A 17469-nucleotide genomic window follows, 5' to 3' on the forward strand; every position below is an offset into this window, starting at 1 on the left:
CACGAGAAACGACTGAGAGAGGTAAGGAGAGGCGAGGCGATGGACACACAGCACGCCCCCTTCATTTCACGGTGGCGTCTCCCTGACCGAATCGGGCTGTAGCTCCGAAAACAAAGGAGAAACAAAAATAGGAAGTAAAAGTGCAAATAGTGCCCTGTGTTCCCATGCGCTCACCCGCCCAAGTACTGACAAGGGCCAAAGTTGTTACGCATCGGCAATCGGACATTTTCTTTCATTTTCTCTTTATCGGTTGAGAACCAGTGTATTCAAGATATTATGGCCATTGCCGAGTGAATGCTGTAGCGCTTCCCGACGAGTCGGGTTCGGATCCTCTGTCAACTTCCACGCAGGGTGATGATCTTTTGGTCATCACACTCGCCAGCTGAAATCGGCGCTGCCTTTTCGTAGTAGTAAAAGAGTAGTGGCCCGTGGGGGGATCGAACCCACGACCTTCGCGTTATTAGCACGACGCTCTAACCAACTGAGCTAACGGGCCTCGGCAGATGCAGTTGCTCAGCCCTACGCTGGAAACAGGTGGCATGAAGCCATACACCATTTCTATGGTCGTCGTGTGTCTGCTTCCCTAGTCTATATTCTGCTGACGGTCACGAAACAGTAGCTATATTGCGAGCAGGACGGCAAACGGCTGCTCGGACAGCTCAAACTTGCCACGATTCGTGTGGAAAAAATTCCGTTCCGGTACCGGGAATCGAACCCGGGCCTCCTGGGTGAAAGCCAGGTATCCTAGCCACTAGACCACACCGGATGTGGACGTTTCGTTCGACCGTTCGTACGGTCGCTTGTCGCATTTCGTGTCGAGTGCCGCGTCGGCGCCCCTCTCTCTTTGCGAGCATCTTTGCACATACTGACTGGCAAGGCGCGCACCTCAAACGTCGCAGAGCAATGCTTTTGGCTTCATGCTCTGCTGGGAGAAGAGGAAAAGGGAAGCTGTAAGTAGCAATAACAGGAAGTAAACATTTTCCCGCTGAAGCGTTGAAACGTTGTGGATAACAAACAAGAAATACGTTGGCGCCCTAGCAACAGCACCACCATCAGTCACAGAAAATTAAATGCCCCGGGTGAGGATCGAACTCACGACCTTAAGATTATGAGACTTACGCGCTGCCTACTGCGCTACCGAGGCACGGGTGCACCGCTTGTCCTGGAAACTGGGTAAATACCGTACCCAATATTAGACGTAGAGACACTGTACTTCCTGGATAACGTGTTCTGTTGCTACACGTGCACTGCCGGCCCAGTTGATTGCGGTGCTGCTGCAGCTGTTGCAACGATAGGCAGCACTCCTTGTCGTTAAAGTTCAGAGCCTCGGAGGCACCCGGACCCAGCAACTTGTGAGGCCAGGCCGACGCTAGTCTGTAGAACATGATGCGAGCGTCCTAGTGGGGACCCGCGAGTGCTGCGTTCTCGGTCCTTCTCAAGGGAAATCCAGCTACACATTCTTGTGGATCGTGCATCTCAAGCGCTCAAGCGACGCGGCAGCATCATCGCGGGAAAAGCAAAATGATGCATCGGCCGGGAATCGAACCCGGGCCGCCCGCGTGGCAGGCGAGCATTCTACCACTGAACCACCGATGCTGGGTCCAGCGGTAACTTGACGCTGCTTCCCGAGCAGATGTCTCAAGGGAAAGTGGGACTGCCGTCAAGCGCCGTAGCATTCTGTGGGAAAGATGCTGCAGACGCTGAATCCTGCACTGCACTGCTTAAAAATGCCGCCAGAACGCGGTCCTCTGCGTACTCTTGCGTCGCCGGCGCCCAACTCTTGCCAAAGGATGCGAAATGTGCGCGGATACGCTGTCCGAATGCGTCTGGATGTGCTCCCCTAGCCTGCCTCGAAATGCGCCTGCCAGGTACGATCACCTTCGGCCGCTGCCGACTGGCGGGAAGCCGACACAGCGCGGACGCGCGGCGCTCGCTTGTGCGGTGGTGGTGTAATGGTCAGCATAGTTGCCTTCCAAGCAGTTGATCCGGGTTCGATTCCCGGCCACCGCAGCATGCTTTTAATTTCGCGTATGAGTACTTTTGCCACGCGCTCTTAAATTATTGTTTTTTCGCGCTCTTACTCGCTGCATACCAGCCCTTAGTGTGTCTCGACTTGTCTCGTGTCTCGACTTGTCTCGACTTTGCTCAGCTGACGCGAGAGCTGACGCTCTCAAATCGGCCTTTATCAAAACGACAAGCACGAGAAACGACTGAGAGAGGTAAGGAGAGGCGAGGCGATGGACACACAGCACGCCCCCTTCATTTCACGGTGGCGTCTCCCTGACCGAATCGGGCTGTAGCTCCGAAAACAAAGGAGAAACAAAAATAGGAAGTAAAAGTGCAAATAGTGCCCTGTGTTCCCATGCGCTCACCCGCCCAAGTACTGACAAGGGCCAAAGTTGTTACGCATCGGCAATCGGACATTTTCTTTCATTTTCTCTTTATCGGTTGAGAACCAGTGTATTCAAGATATTATGGCCATTGCCGAGTGAATGCTGTAGCGCTTCCCGACGAGTCGGGTTCGGATCCTCTGTCAACTTCCACGCAGGGTGATGATCTTTTGGTCATCACACTCGCCAGCTGAAATCGGCGCTGCCTTTTCGTAGTAGTAAAAGAGTAGTGGCCCGTGGGGGGATCGAACCCACGACCTTCGCGTTATTAGCACGACGCTCTAACCAACTGAGCTAACGGGCGTCGGCAGATGCAGTTGCTCAGCCCTACGCTGGAAACAGGTGGCATGAAGCCATACACCATTTCTATGGTCGTCGTGTGTCTGCTTCCCTAGTCTATATTCTGCTGACGGTCACGAAACAGTAGCTATATTGCGAGCAGGACGGCAAACGGCTGCTCGGACAGCTCAAACTTGCCACGATTCGTGTGGAAAAAATTCCGTTCCGGTACCGGGAATCGAACCCGGGCCTCCTGGGTGAAAGCCAGGTATCCTAGCCACTAGACCACACCGGATGTGGACGTTTCGTTCGACCGTTCGTACGGTCGCTTGTCGCATTTCGTGTCGAGTGCCGCGTCGGCGCCCCTCTCTCTTTGCGAGCATCTTTGCACATACTGACTGGCAAGGCGCGCACCTCAAACGTCGCAGAGCAATGCTTTTGGCTTCATGCTCTGCTGGGAGAAGAGGAAAAGGGAAGCTGTAAGTAGCAATAACAGGAAGTAAACATTTTCCCGCTGAAGCGTTGAAACGTTGTGGATAACAAACAAGAAATACGTTGGCGCCCTAGCAACAGCACCACCATCAGTCACAGAAAATTAAATGCCCCGGGTGAGGATCGAACTCACGACCTTAAGATTATGAGACTTACGCGCTGCCTACTGCGCTACCGAGGCACGGGTGCACCGCTTGTCCTGGAAACTGGGTAAATACCGTACCCAATATTAGACGTAGAGACACTGTACTTCCTGGATAACGTGTTCTGTTGCTACACGTGCACTGCCGGCCCAGTTGATTGCGGTGCTGCTGCAGCTGTTGCAACGATAGGCAGCACTCCTTGTCGTTAAAGTTCAGAGCCTCGGAGGCACCCGGACCCAGCAACTTGTGAGGCCAGGCCGACGCTAGTCTGTAGAACATGATGCGAGCGTCCTAGTGGGGACCCGCGAGTGCTGCGTTCTCGGTCCTTCTCAAGGGAAATCCAGCTACACATTCTTGTGGATCGTGCATCTCAAGCGCTCAAGCGACGCGGCAGCATCATCGCGGGAAAAGCAAAATGATGCATCGGCCGGGAATCGAACCCGGGCCGCCCGCGTGGCAGGCGAGCATTCTACCACTGAACCACCGATGCTGGGGCCAGCGGTAACTTGACGCTGCTTCCCGAGCAGATGTCTCAAGGGAAAGTGGGACTGCCGTCAAGCGCCGTAGCATTCTGTGGGAAAGATGCTGCAGACGCTGAATCCTGCACTGCACTGCTTAAAAATGCCGCCAGAACGCGGTCCTCTGCGTACTCTTGCGTCGCCGGCGCCCAACTCTTGCCAAAGGATGCGAAATGTGCGCGGATACGCTGTCCGAATGCGTCTGGATGTGCTCCCCTAGCCTGCCTCGAAATGCGCCTGCCAGGTACGATCACCTTCGGCCGCTGCCGACTGGCGGGAAGCCGACACAGCGCGGACGCGCGGCGCTCGCTTGTGCGGTGGTGGTGTAATGGTCAGCATAGTTGCCTTCCAAGCAGTTGATCCGGGTTCGATTCCCGGCCACCGCAGCAGGCTTTTAATTTCGCGTATGAGTACTTTTGCCACGCGCTCTTAAATTATTGTTTTTTCGCGCTCTTACTCGCTGCATACCAGCCCTTAGTGTGTCTCGACTTGTCTCGTGTCTCGACTTGTCTCGACTTTGCTCAGCTGACGCGAGAGCTGACGCTCTCAAATCGGCCTTTATCAAAACGACAAGCACGAGAAACGACTGAGAGAGGTAAGGAGAGGCGAGGCGATGGACACACAGCACGCCCCCTTCATTTCACGGTGGCGTCTCCCTGACCGAATCGGGCTGTAGCTCCGAAAACAAAGGAGAAACAAAAATAGGAAGTAAAAGTGCAAATAGTGCCCTGTGTTCCCATGCGCTCACCCGCCCAAGTACTGACAAGGGCCAAAGTTGTTACGCATCGGCAATCGGACATTTTCTTTCATTTTCTCTTTATCGGTTGAGAACCAGTGTATTCAAGATATTATGGCCATTGCCGAGTGAATGCTGTAGCGCTTCCCGACGAGTCGGGTTCGGATCCTCTGTCAACTTCCACGCAGGGTGATGATCTTTTGGTCATCACACTCGCCAGCTGAAATCGGCGCTGCCTTTTCGTAGTAGTAAAAGAGTAGTGGCCCGTGGGGGGATCGAACCCACGACCTTCGCGTTATTAGCACGACGCTCTAACCAACTGAGCTAACGGGCCTCGGCAGATGCAGTTGCTCAGCCCTACGCTGGAAACAGGTGGCATGAAGCCATACACCATTTCTATGGTCGTCGTGTGTCTGCTTCCCTAGTCTATATTCTGCTGACGGTCACGAAACAGTAGCTATATTGCGAGCAGGACGGCAAACGGCTGCTCGGACAGCTCAAACTTGCCACGATTCGTGTGGAAAAAATTCCGTTCCGGTACCGGGAATCGAACCCGGGCCTCCTGGGTGAAAGCCAGGTATCCTAGCCACTAGACCACACCGGATGTGGACGTTTCGTTCGACCGTTCGTACGGTCGCTTGTCGCATTTCGTGTCGAGTGCCGCGTCGGCGCCCCTCTCTCTTTGCGAGCATCTTTGCACATACTGACTGGCAAGGCGCGCACCTCAAACGTCGCAGAGCAATGCTTTTGGCTTCATGCTCTGCTGGGAGAAGAGGAAAAGGGAAGCTGTAAGTAGCAATAACAGGAAGTAAACATTTTCCCGCTGAAGCGTTGAAACGTTGTGGATAACAAACAAGAAATACGTTGGCGCCCTAGCAACAGCACCACCATCAGTCACAGAAAATTAAATGCCCCGGGTGAGGATCGAACTCACGACCTTAAGATTATGAGACTTACGCGCTGCCTACTGCGCTACCGAGGCACGGGTGCACCGCTTGTCCTGGAAACTGGGTAAATACCGTACCCAATATTAGACGTAGAGACACTGTACTTCCTGGATAACGTGTTCTGTTGCTACACGTGCACTGCCGGCCCAGTTGATTGCGGTGCTGCTGCAGCTGTTGCAACGATAGGCAGCACTCCTTGTCGTTAAAGTTCAGAGCCTCGGAGGCACCCGGACCCAGCAACTTGTGAGGCCAGGCCGACGCTAGTCTGTAGAACATGATGCGAGCGTCCTAGTGGGGACCCGCGAGTGCTGCGTTCTCGGTCCTTCTCAAGGGAAATCCAGCTACACATTCTTGTGGATCGTGCATCTCAAGCGCTCAAGCGACGCGGCAGCATCATCGCGGGAAAAGCAAAATGATGCATCGGCCGGGAATCGAACCCGGGCCGCCCGCGTGGCAGGCGAGCATTCTACCACTGAACCACCGATGCTGGGTCCAGCGGTAACTTGACGCTGCTTCCCGAGCAGATGTCTCAAGGGAAAGTGGGACTGCCGTCAAGCGCCGTAGCATTCTGTGGGAAAGATGCTGCAGACGCTGAATCCTGCACTGCACTGCTTAAAAATGCCGCCAGAACGCGGTCCTCTGCGTACTCTTGCGTCGCCGGCGCCCAACTCTTGCCAAAGGATGCGAAATGTGCGCGGATACGCTGTCCGAATGCGTCTGGATGTGCTCCCCTAGCCTGCCTCGAAATGCGCCTGCCAGGTACGATCACCTTCGGCCGCTGCCGACTGGCGGGAAGCCGACACAGCGCGGACGCGCGGCGCTCGCTTGTGCGGTGGTGGTGTAATGGTCAGCATAGTTGCCTTCCAAGCAGTTGATCCGGGTTCGATTCCCGGCCACCGCAGCAGGCTTTTAATTTCGCGTATGAGTACTTTTGCCACGCGCTCTTAAATTATTGTTTTTTCGCGCTCTTACTCGCTGCATACCAGCCCTTAGTGTGTCTCGACTTGTCTCGTGTCTCGACTTGTCTCGACTTTGCTCAGCTGACGCGAGAGCTGACGCTCTCAAATCGGCCTTTATCAAAACGACAAGCACGAGAAACGACTGAGAGAGGTAAGGAGAGGCGAGGCGATGGACACACAGCACGCCCCCTTCATTTCACGGTGGCGTCTCCCTGACCGAATCGGGCTGTAGCTCCGAAAACAAAGGAGAAACAAAAATAGGAAGTAAAAGTGCAAATAGTGCCCTGTGTTCCCATGCGCTCACCCGCCCAAGTACTGACAAGGGCCAAAGTTGTTACGCATCGGCAATCGGACATTTTCTTTCATTTTCTCTTTATCGGTTGAGAACCAGTGTATTCAAGATATTATGGCCATTGCCGAGTGAATGCTGTAGCGCTTCCCGACGAGTCGGGTTCGGATCCTCTGTCAACTTCCACGCAGGGTGATGATCTTTTGGTCATCACACTCGCCAGCTGAAATCGGCGCTGCCTTTTCGTAGTAGTAAAAGAGTAGTGGCCCGTGGGGGGATCGAACCCACGACCTTCGCGTTATTAGCACGACGCTCTAACCAACTGAGCTAACGGGCCTCGGCAGATGCAGTTGCTCAGCCCTACGCTGGAAACAGGTGGCATGAAGCCATACACCATTTCTATGGTCGTCGTGTGTCTGCTTCCCTAGTCTATATTCTGCTGACGGTCACGAAACAGTAGCTATATTGCGAGCAGGACGGCAAACGGCTGCTCGGACAGCTCAAACTTGCCACGATTCGTGTGGAAAAAATTCCGTTCCGGTACCGGGAATCGAACCCGGGCCTCCTGGGTGAAAGCCAGGTATCCTAGCCACTAGACCACACCGGATGTGGACGTTTCGTTCGACCGTTCGTACGGTCGCTTGTCGCATTTCGTGTCGAGTGCCGCGTCGGCGCCCCTCTCTCTTTGCGAGCATCTTTGCACATACTGACTGGCAAGGCGCGCACCTCAAACGTCGCAGAGCAATGCTTTTGGCTTCATGCTCTGCTGGGAGAAGAGGAAAAGGGAAGCTGTAAGTAGCAATAACAGGAAGTAAACATTTTCCCGCTGAAGCGTTGAAACGTTGTGGATAACAAACAAGAAATACGTTGGCGCCCTAGCAACAGCACCACCATCAGTCACAGAAAATTAAATGCCCCGGGTGAGGATCGAACTCACGACCTTAAGATTATGAGACTTACGCGCTGCCTACTGCGCTACCGAGGCACGGGTGCACCGCTTGTCCTGGAAACTGGGTAAATACCGTACCCAATATTAGACGTAGAGACACTGTACTTCCTGGATAACGTGTTCTGTTGCTACACGTGCACTGCCGGCCCAGTTGATTGCGGTGCTGCTGCAGCTGTTGCAACGATAGGCAGCACTCCTTGTCGTTAAAGTTCAGAGCCTCGGAGGCACCCGGACCCAGCAACTTGTGAGGCCAGGCCGACGCTAGTCTGTAGAACATGATGCGAGCGTCCTAGTGGGGACCCGCGAGTGCTGCGTTCTCGGTCCTTCTCAAGGGAAATCCAGCTACACATTCTTGTGGATCGTGCATCTCAAGCGCTCAAGCGACGCGGCAGCATCATCGCGGGAAAAGCAAAATGATGCATCGGCCGGGAATCGAACCCGGGCCGCCCGCGTGGCAGGCGAGCATTCTACCACTGAACCACCGATGCTGGGTCCAGCGGTAACTTGACGCTGCTTCCCGAGCAGATGTCTCAAGGGAAAGTGGGACTGCCGTCAAGCGCCGTAGCATTCTGTGGGAAAGATGCTGCAGACGCTGAATCCTGCACTGCACTGCTTAAAAATGCCGCCAGAACGCGGTCCTCTGCGTACTCTTGCGTCGCCGGCGCCCAACTCTTGCCAAAGGATGCGAAATGTGCGCGGATACGCTGTCCGAATGCGTCTGGATGTGCTCCCCTAGCCTGCCTCGAAATGCGCCTGCCAGGTACGATCACCTTCGGCCGCTGCCGACTGGCGGGAAGCCGACACAGCGCGGACGCGCGGCGCTCGCTTGTGCGGTGGTGGTGTAATGGTCAGCATAGTTGCCTTCCAAGCAGTTGATCCGGGTTCGATTCCCGGCCACCGCAGCAGGCTTTTAATTTCGCGTATGAGTACTTTTGCCACGCGCTCTTAAATTATTGTTTTTTCGCGCTCTTACTCGCTGCATACCAGCCCTTAGTGTGTCTCGACTTGTCTCGTGTCTCGACTTGTCTCGACTTTGCTCAGCTGACGCGAGAGCTGACGCTCTCAAATCGGCCTTTATCAAAACGACAAGCACGAGAAACGACTGAGAGAGGTAAGGAGAGGCGAGGCGATGGACACACAGCACGCCCCCTTCATTTCACGGTGGCGTCTCCCTGACCGAATCGGGCTGTAGCTCCGAAAACAAAGGAGAAACAAAAATAGGAAGTAAAAGTGCAAATAGTGCCCTGTGTTCCCATGCGCTCACCCGCCCAAGTACTGACAAGGGCCAAAGTTGTTACGCATCGGCAATCGGACATTTTCTTTCATTTTCTCTTTATCGGTTGAGAACCAGTGTATTCAAGATATTATGGCCATTGCCGAGTGAATGCTGTAGCGCTTCCCGACGAGTCGGGTTCGGATCCTCTGTCAACTTCCACGCAGGGTGATGATCTTTTGGTCATCACACTCGCCAGCTGAAATCGGCGCTGCCTTTTCGTAGTAGTAAAAGAGTAGTGGCCCGTGGGGGGATCGAACCCACGACCTTCGCGTTATTAGCACGACGCTCTAACCAACTGAGCTAACGGGCCTCGGCAGATGCAGTTGCTCAGCCCTACGCTGGAAACAGGTGGCATGAAGCCATACACCATTTCTATGGTCGTCGTGTGTCTGCTTCCCTAGTCTATATTCTGCTGACGGTCACGAAACAGTAGCTATATTGCGAGCAGGACGGCAAACGGCTGCTCGGACAGCTCAAACTTGCCACGATTCGTGTGGAAAAAATTCCGTTCCGGTACCGGGAATCGAACCCGGGCCTCCTGGGTGAAAGCCAGGTATCCTAGCCACTAGACCACACCGGATGTGGACGTTTCGTTCGACCGTTCGTACGGTCGCTTGTCGCATTTCGTGTCGAGTGCCGCGTCGGCGCCCCTCTCTCTTTGCGAGCATCTTTGCACATACTGACTGGCAAGGCGCGCACCTCAAACGTCGCAGAGCAATGCTTTTGGCTTCATGCTCTGCTGGGAGAAGAGGAAAAGGGAAGCTGTAAGTAGCAATAACAGGAAGTAAACATTTTCCCGCTGAAGCGTTGAAACGTTGTGGATAACAAACAAGAAATACGTTGGCGCCCTAGCAACAGCACCACCATCAGTCACAGAAAATTAAATGCCCCGGGTGAGGATCGAACTCACGACCTTAAGATTATGAGACTTACGCGCTGCCTACTGCGCTACCGAGGCACGGGTGCACCGCTTGTCCTGGAAACTGGGTAAATACCGTACCCAATATTAGACGTAGAGACACTGTACTTCCTGGATAACGTGTTCTGTTGCTACACGTGCACTGCCGGCCCAGTTGATTGCGGTGCTGCTGCAGCTGTTGCAACGATAGGCAGCACTCCTTGTCGTTAAAGTTCAGAGCCTCGGAGGCACCCGGACCCAGCAACTTGTGAGGCCAGGCCGACGCTAGTCTGTAGAACATGATGCGAGCGTCCTAGTGGGGACCCGCGAGTGCTGCGTTCTCGGTCCTTCTCAAGGGAAATCCAGCTACACATTCTTGTGGATCGTGCATCTCAAGCGCTCAAGCGACGCGGCAGCATCATCGCGGGAAAAGCAAAATGATGCATCGGCCGGGAATCGAACCCGGGCCGCCCGCGTGGCAGGCGAGCATTCTACCACTGAACCACCGATGCTGGGTCCAGCGGTAACTTGACGCTGCTTCCCGAGCAGATGTCTCAAGGGAAAGTGGGACTGCCGTCAAGCGCCGTAGCATTCTGTGGGAAAGATGCTGCAGACGCTGAATCCTGCACTGCACTGCTTAAAAATGCCGCCAGAACGCGGTCCTCTGCGTACTCTTGCGTCGCCGGCGCCCAACTCTTGCCAAAGGATGCGAAATGTGCGCGGATACGCTGTCCGAATGCGTCTGGATGTGCTCCCCTAGCCTGCCTCGAAATGCGCCTGCCAGGTACGATCACCTTCGGCCGCTGCCGACTGGCGGGAAGCCGACACAGCGCGGACGCGCGGCGCTCGCTTGTGCGGTGGTGGTGTAATGGTCAGCATAGTTGCCTTCCAAGCAGTTGATCCGGGTTCGATTCCCGGCCACCGCAGCATGCTTTTAATTTCGCGTATGAGTACTTTTGCCACGCGCTCTTAAATTATTGTTTTTTCGCGCTCTTACTCGCTGCATACCAGCCCTTAGTGTGTCTCGACTTGTCTCGTGTCTCGACTTGTCTCGACTTTGCTCAGCTGACGCGAGAGCTGACGCTCTCAAATCGGCCTTTATCAAAACGACAAGCACGAGAAACGACTGAGAGAGGTAAGGAGAGGCGAGGCGATGGACACACAGCACGCCCCCTTCATTTCACGGTGGCGTCTCCCTGACCGAATCGGGCTGTAGCTCCGAAAACAAAGGAGAAACAAAAATAGGAAGTAAAAGTGCAAATAGTGCCCTGTGTTCCCATGCGCTCACCCGCCCAAGTACTGACAAGGGCCAAAGTTGTTACGCATCGGCAATCGGACATTTTCTTTCATTTTCTCTTTATCGGTTGAGAACCAGTGTATTCAAGATATTATGGCCATTGCCGAGTGAATGCTGTAGCGCTTCCCGACGAGTCGGGTTCGGATCCTCTGTCAACTTCCACGCAGGGTGATGATCTTTTGGTCATCACACTCGCCAGCTGAAATCGGCGCTGCCTTTTCGTAGTAGTAAAAGAGTAGTGGCCCGTGGGGGGATCGAACCCACGACCTTCGCGTTATTAGCACGACGCTCTAACCAACTGAGCTAACGGGCGTCGGCAGATGCAGTTGCTCAGCCCTACGCTGGAAACAGGTGGCATGAAGCCATACACCATTTCTATGGTCGTCGTGTGTCTGCTTCCCTAGTCTATATTCTGCTGACGGTCACGAAACAGTAGCTATATTGCGAGCAGGACGGCAAACGGCTGCTCGGACAGCTCAAACTTGCCACGATTCGTGTGGAAAAAATTCCGTTCCGGTACCGGGAATCGAACCCGGGCCTCCTGGGTGAAAGCCAGGTATCCTAGCCACTAGACCACACCGGATGTGGACGTTTCGTTCGACCGTTCGTACGGTCGCTTGTCGCATTTCGTGTCGAGTGCCGCGTCGGCGCCCCTCTCTCTTTGCGAGCATCTTTGCACATACTGACTGGCAAGGCGCGCACCTCAAACGTCGCAGAGCAATGCTTTTGGCTTCATGCTCTGCTGGGAGAAGAGGAAAAGGGAAGCTGTAAGTAGCAATAACAGGAAGTAAACATTTTCCCGCTGAAGCGTTGAAACGTTGTGGATAACAAACAAGAAATACGTTGGCGCCCTAGCAACAGCACCACCATCAGTCACAGAAAATTAAATGCCCCGGGTGAGGATCGAACTCACGACCTTAAGATTATGAGACTTACGCGCTGCCTACTGCGCTACCGAGGCACGGGTGCACCGCTTGTCCTGGAAACTGGGTAAATACCGTACCCAATATTAGACGTAGAGACACTGTACTTCCTGGATAACGTGTTCTGTTGCTACACGTGCACTGCCGGCCCAGTTGATTGCGGTGCTGCTGCAGCTGTTGCAACGATAGGCAGCACTCCTTGTCGTTAAAGTTCAGAGCCTCGGAGGCACCCGGACCCAGCAACTTGTGAGGCCAGGCCGACGCTAGTCTGTAGAACATGATGCGAGCGTCCTAGTGGGGACCCGCGAGTGCTGCGTTCTCGGTCCTTCTCAAGGGAAATCCAGCTACACATTCTTGTGGATCGTGCATCTCAAGCGCTCAAGCGACGCGGCAGCATCATCGCGGGAAAAGCAAAATGATGCATCGGCCGGGAATCGAACCCGGGCCGCCCGCGTGGCAGGCGAGCATTCTACCACTGAACCACCGATGCTGGGGCCAGCGGTAACTTGACGCTGCTTCCCGAGCAGATGTCTCAAGGGAAAGTGGGACTGCCGTCAAGCGCCGTAGCATTCTGTGGGAAAGATGCTGCAGACGCTGAATCCTGCACTGCACTGCTTAAAAATGCCGCCAGAACGCGGTCCTCTGCGTACTCTTGCGTCGCCGGCGCCCAACTCTTGCCAAAGGATGCGAAATGTGCGCGGATACGCTGTCCGAATGCGTCTGGATGTGCTCCCCTAGCCTGCCTCGAAATGCGCCTGCCAGGTACGATCACCTTCGGCCGCTGCCGACTGGCGGGAAGCCGACACAGCGCGGACGCGCGGCGCTCGCTTGTGCGGTGGTGGTGTAATGGTCAGCATAGTTGCCTTCCAAGCAGTTGATCCGGGTTCGATTCCCGGCCACCGCAGCAGGCTTTTAATTTCGCGTATGAGTACTTTTGCCACGCGCTCTTAAATTATTGTTTTTTCGCGCTCTTACTCGCTGCATACCAGCCCTTAGTGTGTCTCGACTTGTCTCGTGTCTCGACTTGTCTCGACTTTGCTCAGCTGACGCGAGAGCTGACGCTCTCAAATCGGCCTTTATCAAAACGACAAGCACGAGAAACGACTGAGAGAGGTAAGGAGAGGCGAGGCGATGGACACACAGCACGCCCCCTTCATTTCACGGTGGCGTCTCCCTGACCGAATCGGGCTGTAGCTCCGAAAACAAAGGAGAAACAAAAATAGGAAGTAAAAGTGCAAATAGTGCCCTGTGTTCCCATGCGCTCACCCGCCCAAGTACTGACAAGGGCCAAAGTTGTTACGCATCGGCAATCGGACATTTTCTTTCATTTTCTCTTTATCGGTTGAGAACCAGTGTATTCAAGATATTATGGCCATTGCCGAGTGAATGCTGTAGCGCTTCCCGACGAGTCGGGTTCGGATCCTCTGTCAACTTCCACGCAGGGTGATGATCTTTTGGTCATCACACTCGCCAGCTGAAATCGGCGCTGCCTTTTCGTAGTAGTAAAAGAGTAGTGGCCCGTGGGGGGATCGAACCCACGACCTTCGCGTTATTAGCACGACGCTCTAACCAACTGAGCTAACGGGCGTCGGCAGATGCAGTTGCTCAGCCCTACGCTGGAAACAGGTGGCATGAAGCCATACACCATTTCTATGGTCGTCGTGTGTCTGCTTCCCTAGTCTATATTCTGCTGACGGTCACGAAACAGTAGCTATATTGCGAGCAGGACGGCAAACGGCTGCTCGGACAGCTCAAACTTGCCACGATTCGTGTGGAAAAAATTCCGTTCCGGTACCGGGAATCGAACCCGGGCCTCCTGGGTGAAAGCCAGGTATCCTAGCCACTAGACCACACCGGATGTGGACGTTTCGTTCGACCGTTCGTACGGTCGCTTGTCGCATTTCGTGTCGAGTGCCGCGTCGGCGCCCCTCTCTCTTTGCGAGCATCTTTGCACATACTGACTGGCAAGGCGCGCACCTCAAACGTCGCAGAGCAATGCTTTTGGCTTCATGCTCTGCTGGGAGAAGAGGAAAAGGGAAGCTGTAAGTAGCAATAACAGGAAGTAAACATTTTCCCGCTGAAGCGTTGAAACGTTGTGGATAACAAACAAGAAATACGTTGGCGCCCTAGCAACAGCACCACCATCAGTCACAGAAAATTAAATGCCCCGGGTGAGGATCGAACTCACGACCTTAAGATTATGAGACTTACGCGCTGCCTACTGCGCTACCGAGGCACGGGTGCACCGCTTGTCCTGGAAACTGGGTAAATACCGTACCCAATATTAGACGTAGAGACACTGTACTTCCTGGATAACGTGTTCTGTTGCTACACGTGCACTGCCGGCCCAGTTGATTGCGGTGCTGCTGCAGCTGTTGCAACGATAGGCAGCACTCCTTGTCGTTAAAGTTCAGAGCCTCGGAGGCACCCGGACCCAGCAACTTGTGAGGCCAGGCCGACGCTAGTCTGTAGAACATGATGCGAGCGTCCTAGTGGGGACCCGCGAGTGCTGCGTTCTCGGTCCTTCTCAAGGGAAATCCAGCTACACATTCTTGTGGATCGTGCATCTCAAGCGCTCAAGCGACGCGGCAGCATCATCGCGGGAAAAGCAAAATGATGCATCGGCCGGGAATCGAACCCGGGCCGCCCGCGTGGCAGGCGAGCATTCTACCACTGAACCACCGATGCTGGGGCCAGCGGTAACTTGACGCTGCTTCCCGAGCAGATGTCTCAAGGGAAAGTGGGACTGCCGTCAAGCGCCGTAGCATTCTGTGGGAAAGATGCTGCAGACGCTGAATCCTGCACTGCACTGCTTAAAAATGCCGCCAGAACGCGGTCCTCTGCGTACTCTTGCGTCGCCGGCGCCCAACTCTTGCCAAAGGATGCGAAATGTGCGCGGATACGCTGTCCGAATGCGTCTGGATGTGCTCCCCTAGCCTGCCTCGAAATGCGCCTGCCAGGTACGATCACCTTCGGCCGCTGCCGACTGGCGGGAAGCCGACACAGCGCGGACGCGCGGCGCTCGCTTGTGCGGTGGTGGTGTAATGGTCAGCATAGTTGCCTTCCAAGCAGTTGATCCGGGTTCGATTCCCGGCCACCGCAGCAGGCTTTTAATTTCGCGTATGAGTACTTTTGCCACGCGCTCTTAAATTATTGTTTTTTCGCGCTCTTACTCGCTGCATACCAGCCCTTAGTGTGTCTCGACTTGTCTCGTGTCTCGACTTGTCTCGACTTTGCTCAGCTGACGCTCTCAAATCGGCCTTTATCAAAACGACAAGCACGAGAAACGACTGAGAGAGGTAAGGAGAGGCGAGGCGATGGACACACAGCACGCCCCCTTCATTTCACGGTGGCGTCTCCCTGACCGAATCGGGCTGTAGCTCCGAAAACAAAGGAGAAACAAAAATAGGAAGTAAAAGTGCAAATAGTGCCCTGTGTTCCCATGCGCTCACCCGCCCAAGTACTGACAAGGGCCAAAGTTGTTACGCATCGGCAATCGGACATTTTCTTTCATTTTCTCTTTATCGGTTGAGAACCAGTGTATTCAAGATATTATGGCCATTGCCGAGTGAATGCTGTAGCGCTTCCCGACGAGTCGGGTTCGGATCCTCTGTCAACTTCCACGCAGGGTGATGATCTTTTGGTCATCACACTCGCCAGCTGAAATCGGCGCTGCCTTTTCGTAGTAGTAAAAGAGTAGTGGCCCGTGGGGGGATCGAACCCACGACCTTCGCGTTATTAGCACGACGCTCTAACCAACTGAGCTAACGGGCCTCGGCAGATGCAGTTGCTCAGCCCTACGCTGGAAACAGGTGGCATGAAGCCATACACCATTTCTATGGTCGTCGTGTGTCTGCTTCCCTAGTCTATATTCTGCTGACGGTCACGAAACAGTAGCTATATTGCGAGCAGGACGGCAAACGGCTGCTCGGACAGCTCAAACTTGCCACGATTCGTGTGGAAAAAATTCCGTTCCGGTACCGGGACTCGAACCCGGGCCTCCTGGGTGAAAGCCAGGTATCCTAGCCACTAGACCACACCGGATGTGGACGTTTCGTTCGACCGTTCGTACGGTCGCTTGTCGCATTTCGTGTCGAGTGCCGCGTCGGCGCCCCTCTCTCTTTGCGAGCATCTTTGCACATACTGACTGGCAAGGCGCGCACCTCAAACGTCGCAGAGCAATGCTTTTGGCTTCATGCTCTGCTGGGAGAAGAGGAAAAGGGAAGCTGTAAGTAGCAATAACAGGAAGTAAACATTTTCCCGCTGAAGCGTTGAAACGTTGTGGATAACAAACAAGAAATACGTTGGCGCCCTAGCAACAGCACCACCATCAGTCACAGAAAATTAAATGCCCCGGGTGAGGATCGAACTCACGACCTTAAGATTATGAGACTTACGCGCTGCCTACTGCGCTACCGAGGCACGGGTGCACCGCTTGTCCTGGAAACTGGGTAAATACCGTACCCAATATTAGACGTAGAGTCACTGTACTTCCTGGATAACGTGTTCTGTTGCTACACGTGCACTGCCGGCCCAGTTGATTGCGGTGCTGCTGCAGCTGTTGCAACGATAGGCAGCACTCCTTGTCGTTAAAGTTCAGAGCCTCGGAGGCACCCGGACCCAGCAACTTGTGAGGCCAGGCCGACGCTAGTCTGTAGAACATGATGCGAGCGTCCTAGTGGGGACCCGCGAGTGCTGCGTTCTCGGTCCTTCTCAAGGGAAATCCAGCTACACATTCTTGTGGATCGTGCATCTCAAGCGCTCAAGCGACGCGGCAGCATCATCGCGGGAAAAGCAAAATGATGCATCGGCCGGGAATCGAACCCGGGCCGCCCGCGTGGCAGGCGAGCATTCTACCACTGAACCACCGATGCTGGGGCCAGCGGTAACTTGACGCTGCTTCCCGAGCAGATGTCTCAAGGGAAAGTGGGACTGCCGTCAAGCGCCGTAGCATTCTGTGGGAAAGATGCTGCAGACGCTGAATCCTGCACTGCACTGCTTAAAAATGCCGCCAGAACGCGGTCCTCTGCGTACTCTTGCGTCGCCGGCGCCCAACTCTTGCCAAAGGATGCGAAATGTGCGCGGATACGCTGTCCGAATGCGTCTGGATGTGCTCCCCTAGCCTGCCTCGAAATGCGCCTGCCAGGTACGATCACCTTCGGCCGCTGCCGACTGGCGGGAAGCCGACACAGCGCGGACGCGCGGCGCTCGCTTGTGCGGTGGTGGTGTAATGGTCAGCATAGTTGCCTTCCAAGCAGTTGATCCGGGTTCGATTCCCGGCCACCGCAGCAGGCTTTTAGTTTCGCGTATGAGTACTTTTGCCACGCGCTCTTAAATTATTGTTTTTTCGCGCTCTTACTCGCTGCATACCAG

General features: G+C 54.6%; 40 non-coding genes across 40 annotated transcripts; 8 read left to right on the forward strand and 32 right to left on the reverse strand.

The window, feature by feature from the left end:
• Nucleotides 1–422: 422 nt before the first annotated feature.
• Nucleotides 423–496, reverse strand: Trnai-aau. Its single transcript has one exon. It is a non-coding gene; the product is annotated as a tRNA-Ile (tRNA).
• Nucleotides 497–694: 198 nt separating this feature from the next.
• Trnae-uuc lies at nucleotides 695–766 on the reverse strand. Its single transcript has one exon. It is a non-coding gene; the product is annotated as a tRNA-Glu (tRNA).
• A 305-nt stretch (nucleotides 767–1071) lies between these two features.
• Nucleotides 1072–1144, reverse strand: Trnam-cau. The gene has a single exon. It is a non-coding gene; the product is annotated as a tRNA-Met (tRNA).
• A 381-nt stretch (nucleotides 1145–1525) lies between these two features.
• Nucleotides 1526–1596, reverse strand: Trnag-gcc. The gene has a single exon. It is a non-coding gene; the product is annotated as a tRNA-Gly (tRNA).
• Nucleotides 1597–1938: 342 nt separating this feature from the next.
• On the forward strand, nucleotides 1939–2010 carry Trnag-ucc. The gene has a single exon. It is a non-coding gene; the product is annotated as a tRNA-Gly (tRNA).
• Nucleotides 2011–2620: 610 nt separating this feature from the next.
• Trnai-aau lies at nucleotides 2621–2694 on the reverse strand. The gene has a single exon. It is a non-coding gene; the product is annotated as a tRNA-Ile (tRNA).
• Nucleotides 2695–2892: 198 nt separating this feature from the next.
• Trnae-uuc lies at nucleotides 2893–2964 on the reverse strand. Its single transcript has one exon. It is a non-coding gene; the product is annotated as a tRNA-Glu (tRNA).
• Nucleotides 2965–3269: 305 nt separating this feature from the next.
• Nucleotides 3270–3342, reverse strand: Trnam-cau. The gene has a single exon. It is a non-coding gene; the product is annotated as a tRNA-Met (tRNA).
• A 381-nt stretch (nucleotides 3343–3723) lies between these two features.
• Trnag-gcc lies at nucleotides 3724–3794 on the reverse strand. The gene has a single exon. It is a non-coding gene; the product is annotated as a tRNA-Gly (tRNA).
• A 342-nt stretch (nucleotides 3795–4136) lies between these two features.
• On the forward strand, nucleotides 4137–4208 carry Trnag-ucc. The gene has a single exon. It is a non-coding gene; the product is annotated as a tRNA-Gly (tRNA).
• Nucleotides 4209–4818: 610 nt separating this feature from the next.
• Nucleotides 4819–4892, reverse strand: Trnai-aau. Its single transcript has one exon. It is a non-coding gene; the product is annotated as a tRNA-Ile (tRNA).
• Nucleotides 4893–5090: 198 nt separating this feature from the next.
• On the reverse strand, nucleotides 5091–5162 carry Trnae-uuc. Its single transcript has one exon. It is a non-coding gene; the product is annotated as a tRNA-Glu (tRNA).
• A 305-nt stretch (nucleotides 5163–5467) lies between these two features.
• Nucleotides 5468–5540, reverse strand: Trnam-cau. Its single transcript has one exon. It is a non-coding gene; the product is annotated as a tRNA-Met (tRNA).
• A 381-nt stretch (nucleotides 5541–5921) lies between these two features.
• On the reverse strand, nucleotides 5922–5992 carry Trnag-gcc. The gene has a single exon. It is a non-coding gene; the product is annotated as a tRNA-Gly (tRNA).
• A 342-nt stretch (nucleotides 5993–6334) lies between these two features.
• Trnag-ucc lies at nucleotides 6335–6406 on the forward strand. The gene has a single exon. It is a non-coding gene; the product is annotated as a tRNA-Gly (tRNA).
• Nucleotides 6407–7016: 610 nt separating this feature from the next.
• Trnai-aau lies at nucleotides 7017–7090 on the reverse strand. Its single transcript has one exon. It is a non-coding gene; the product is annotated as a tRNA-Ile (tRNA).
• Nucleotides 7091–7288: 198 nt separating this feature from the next.
• Trnae-uuc lies at nucleotides 7289–7360 on the reverse strand. Its single transcript has one exon. It is a non-coding gene; the product is annotated as a tRNA-Glu (tRNA).
• Nucleotides 7361–7665: 305 nt separating this feature from the next.
• Trnam-cau lies at nucleotides 7666–7738 on the reverse strand. Its single transcript has one exon. It is a non-coding gene; the product is annotated as a tRNA-Met (tRNA).
• Nucleotides 7739–8119: 381 nt separating this feature from the next.
• Nucleotides 8120–8190, reverse strand: Trnag-gcc. The gene has a single exon. It is a non-coding gene; the product is annotated as a tRNA-Gly (tRNA).
• Nucleotides 8191–8532: 342 nt separating this feature from the next.
• On the forward strand, nucleotides 8533–8604 carry Trnag-ucc. The gene has a single exon. It is a non-coding gene; the product is annotated as a tRNA-Gly (tRNA).
• Nucleotides 8605–9214: 610 nt separating this feature from the next.
• Trnai-aau lies at nucleotides 9215–9288 on the reverse strand. Its single transcript has one exon. It is a non-coding gene; the product is annotated as a tRNA-Ile (tRNA).
• Nucleotides 9289–9486: 198 nt separating this feature from the next.
• Trnae-uuc lies at nucleotides 9487–9558 on the reverse strand. The gene has a single exon. It is a non-coding gene; the product is annotated as a tRNA-Glu (tRNA).
• Nucleotides 9559–9863: 305 nt separating this feature from the next.
• Trnam-cau lies at nucleotides 9864–9936 on the reverse strand. Its single transcript has one exon. It is a non-coding gene; the product is annotated as a tRNA-Met (tRNA).
• A 381-nt stretch (nucleotides 9937–10317) lies between these two features.
• On the reverse strand, nucleotides 10318–10388 carry Trnag-gcc. The gene has a single exon. It is a non-coding gene; the product is annotated as a tRNA-Gly (tRNA).
• A 342-nt stretch (nucleotides 10389–10730) lies between these two features.
• Trnag-ucc lies at nucleotides 10731–10802 on the forward strand. Its single transcript has one exon. It is a non-coding gene; the product is annotated as a tRNA-Gly (tRNA).
• A 610-nt stretch (nucleotides 10803–11412) lies between these two features.
• Nucleotides 11413–11486, reverse strand: Trnai-aau. The gene has a single exon. It is a non-coding gene; the product is annotated as a tRNA-Ile (tRNA).
• Nucleotides 11487–11684: 198 nt separating this feature from the next.
• On the reverse strand, nucleotides 11685–11756 carry Trnae-uuc. The gene has a single exon. It is a non-coding gene; the product is annotated as a tRNA-Glu (tRNA).
• A 305-nt stretch (nucleotides 11757–12061) lies between these two features.
• Trnam-cau lies at nucleotides 12062–12134 on the reverse strand. Its single transcript has one exon. It is a non-coding gene; the product is annotated as a tRNA-Met (tRNA).
• Nucleotides 12135–12515: 381 nt separating this feature from the next.
• Trnag-gcc lies at nucleotides 12516–12586 on the reverse strand. The gene has a single exon. It is a non-coding gene; the product is annotated as a tRNA-Gly (tRNA).
• A 342-nt stretch (nucleotides 12587–12928) lies between these two features.
• On the forward strand, nucleotides 12929–13000 carry Trnag-ucc. Its single transcript has one exon. It is a non-coding gene; the product is annotated as a tRNA-Gly (tRNA).
• Nucleotides 13001–13610: 610 nt separating this feature from the next.
• Trnai-aau lies at nucleotides 13611–13684 on the reverse strand. The gene has a single exon. It is a non-coding gene; the product is annotated as a tRNA-Ile (tRNA).
• A 198-nt stretch (nucleotides 13685–13882) lies between these two features.
• Nucleotides 13883–13954, reverse strand: Trnae-uuc. The gene has a single exon. It is a non-coding gene; the product is annotated as a tRNA-Glu (tRNA).
• A 305-nt stretch (nucleotides 13955–14259) lies between these two features.
• Trnam-cau lies at nucleotides 14260–14332 on the reverse strand. The gene has a single exon. It is a non-coding gene; the product is annotated as a tRNA-Met (tRNA).
• Nucleotides 14333–14713: 381 nt separating this feature from the next.
• Trnag-gcc lies at nucleotides 14714–14784 on the reverse strand. The gene has a single exon. It is a non-coding gene; the product is annotated as a tRNA-Gly (tRNA).
• A 342-nt stretch (nucleotides 14785–15126) lies between these two features.
• Trnag-ucc lies at nucleotides 15127–15198 on the forward strand. Its single transcript has one exon. It is a non-coding gene; the product is annotated as a tRNA-Gly (tRNA).
• A 598-nt stretch (nucleotides 15199–15796) lies between these two features.
• Trnai-aau lies at nucleotides 15797–15870 on the reverse strand. Its single transcript has one exon. It is a non-coding gene; the product is annotated as a tRNA-Ile (tRNA).
• Nucleotides 15871–16068: 198 nt separating this feature from the next.
• Trnae-uuc lies at nucleotides 16069–16140 on the reverse strand. Its single transcript has one exon. It is a non-coding gene; the product is annotated as a tRNA-Glu (tRNA).
• Nucleotides 16141–16445: 305 nt separating this feature from the next.
• Trnam-cau lies at nucleotides 16446–16518 on the reverse strand. The gene has a single exon. It is a non-coding gene; the product is annotated as a tRNA-Met (tRNA).
• Nucleotides 16519–16899: 381 nt separating this feature from the next.
• Trnag-gcc lies at nucleotides 16900–16970 on the reverse strand. The gene has a single exon. It is a non-coding gene; the product is annotated as a tRNA-Gly (tRNA).
• Nucleotides 16971–17312: 342 nt separating this feature from the next.
• Trnag-ucc lies at nucleotides 17313–17384 on the forward strand. Its single transcript has one exon. It is a non-coding gene; the product is annotated as a tRNA-Gly (tRNA).
• The last annotated feature ends 85 nt before the right edge of the window (nucleotides 17385–17469 follow it).

The sequence above is a fragment of the Schistocerca americana genome, chromosome 2, assembly GCF_021461395.2.
Source record: "Schistocerca americana isolate TAMUIC-IGC-003095 chromosome 2, iqSchAmer2.1, whole genome shotgun sequence".
NCBI classification, from domain to species: Eukaryota; Metazoa; Arthropoda; class Insecta; order Orthoptera; family Acrididae; genus Schistocerca; species Schistocerca americana.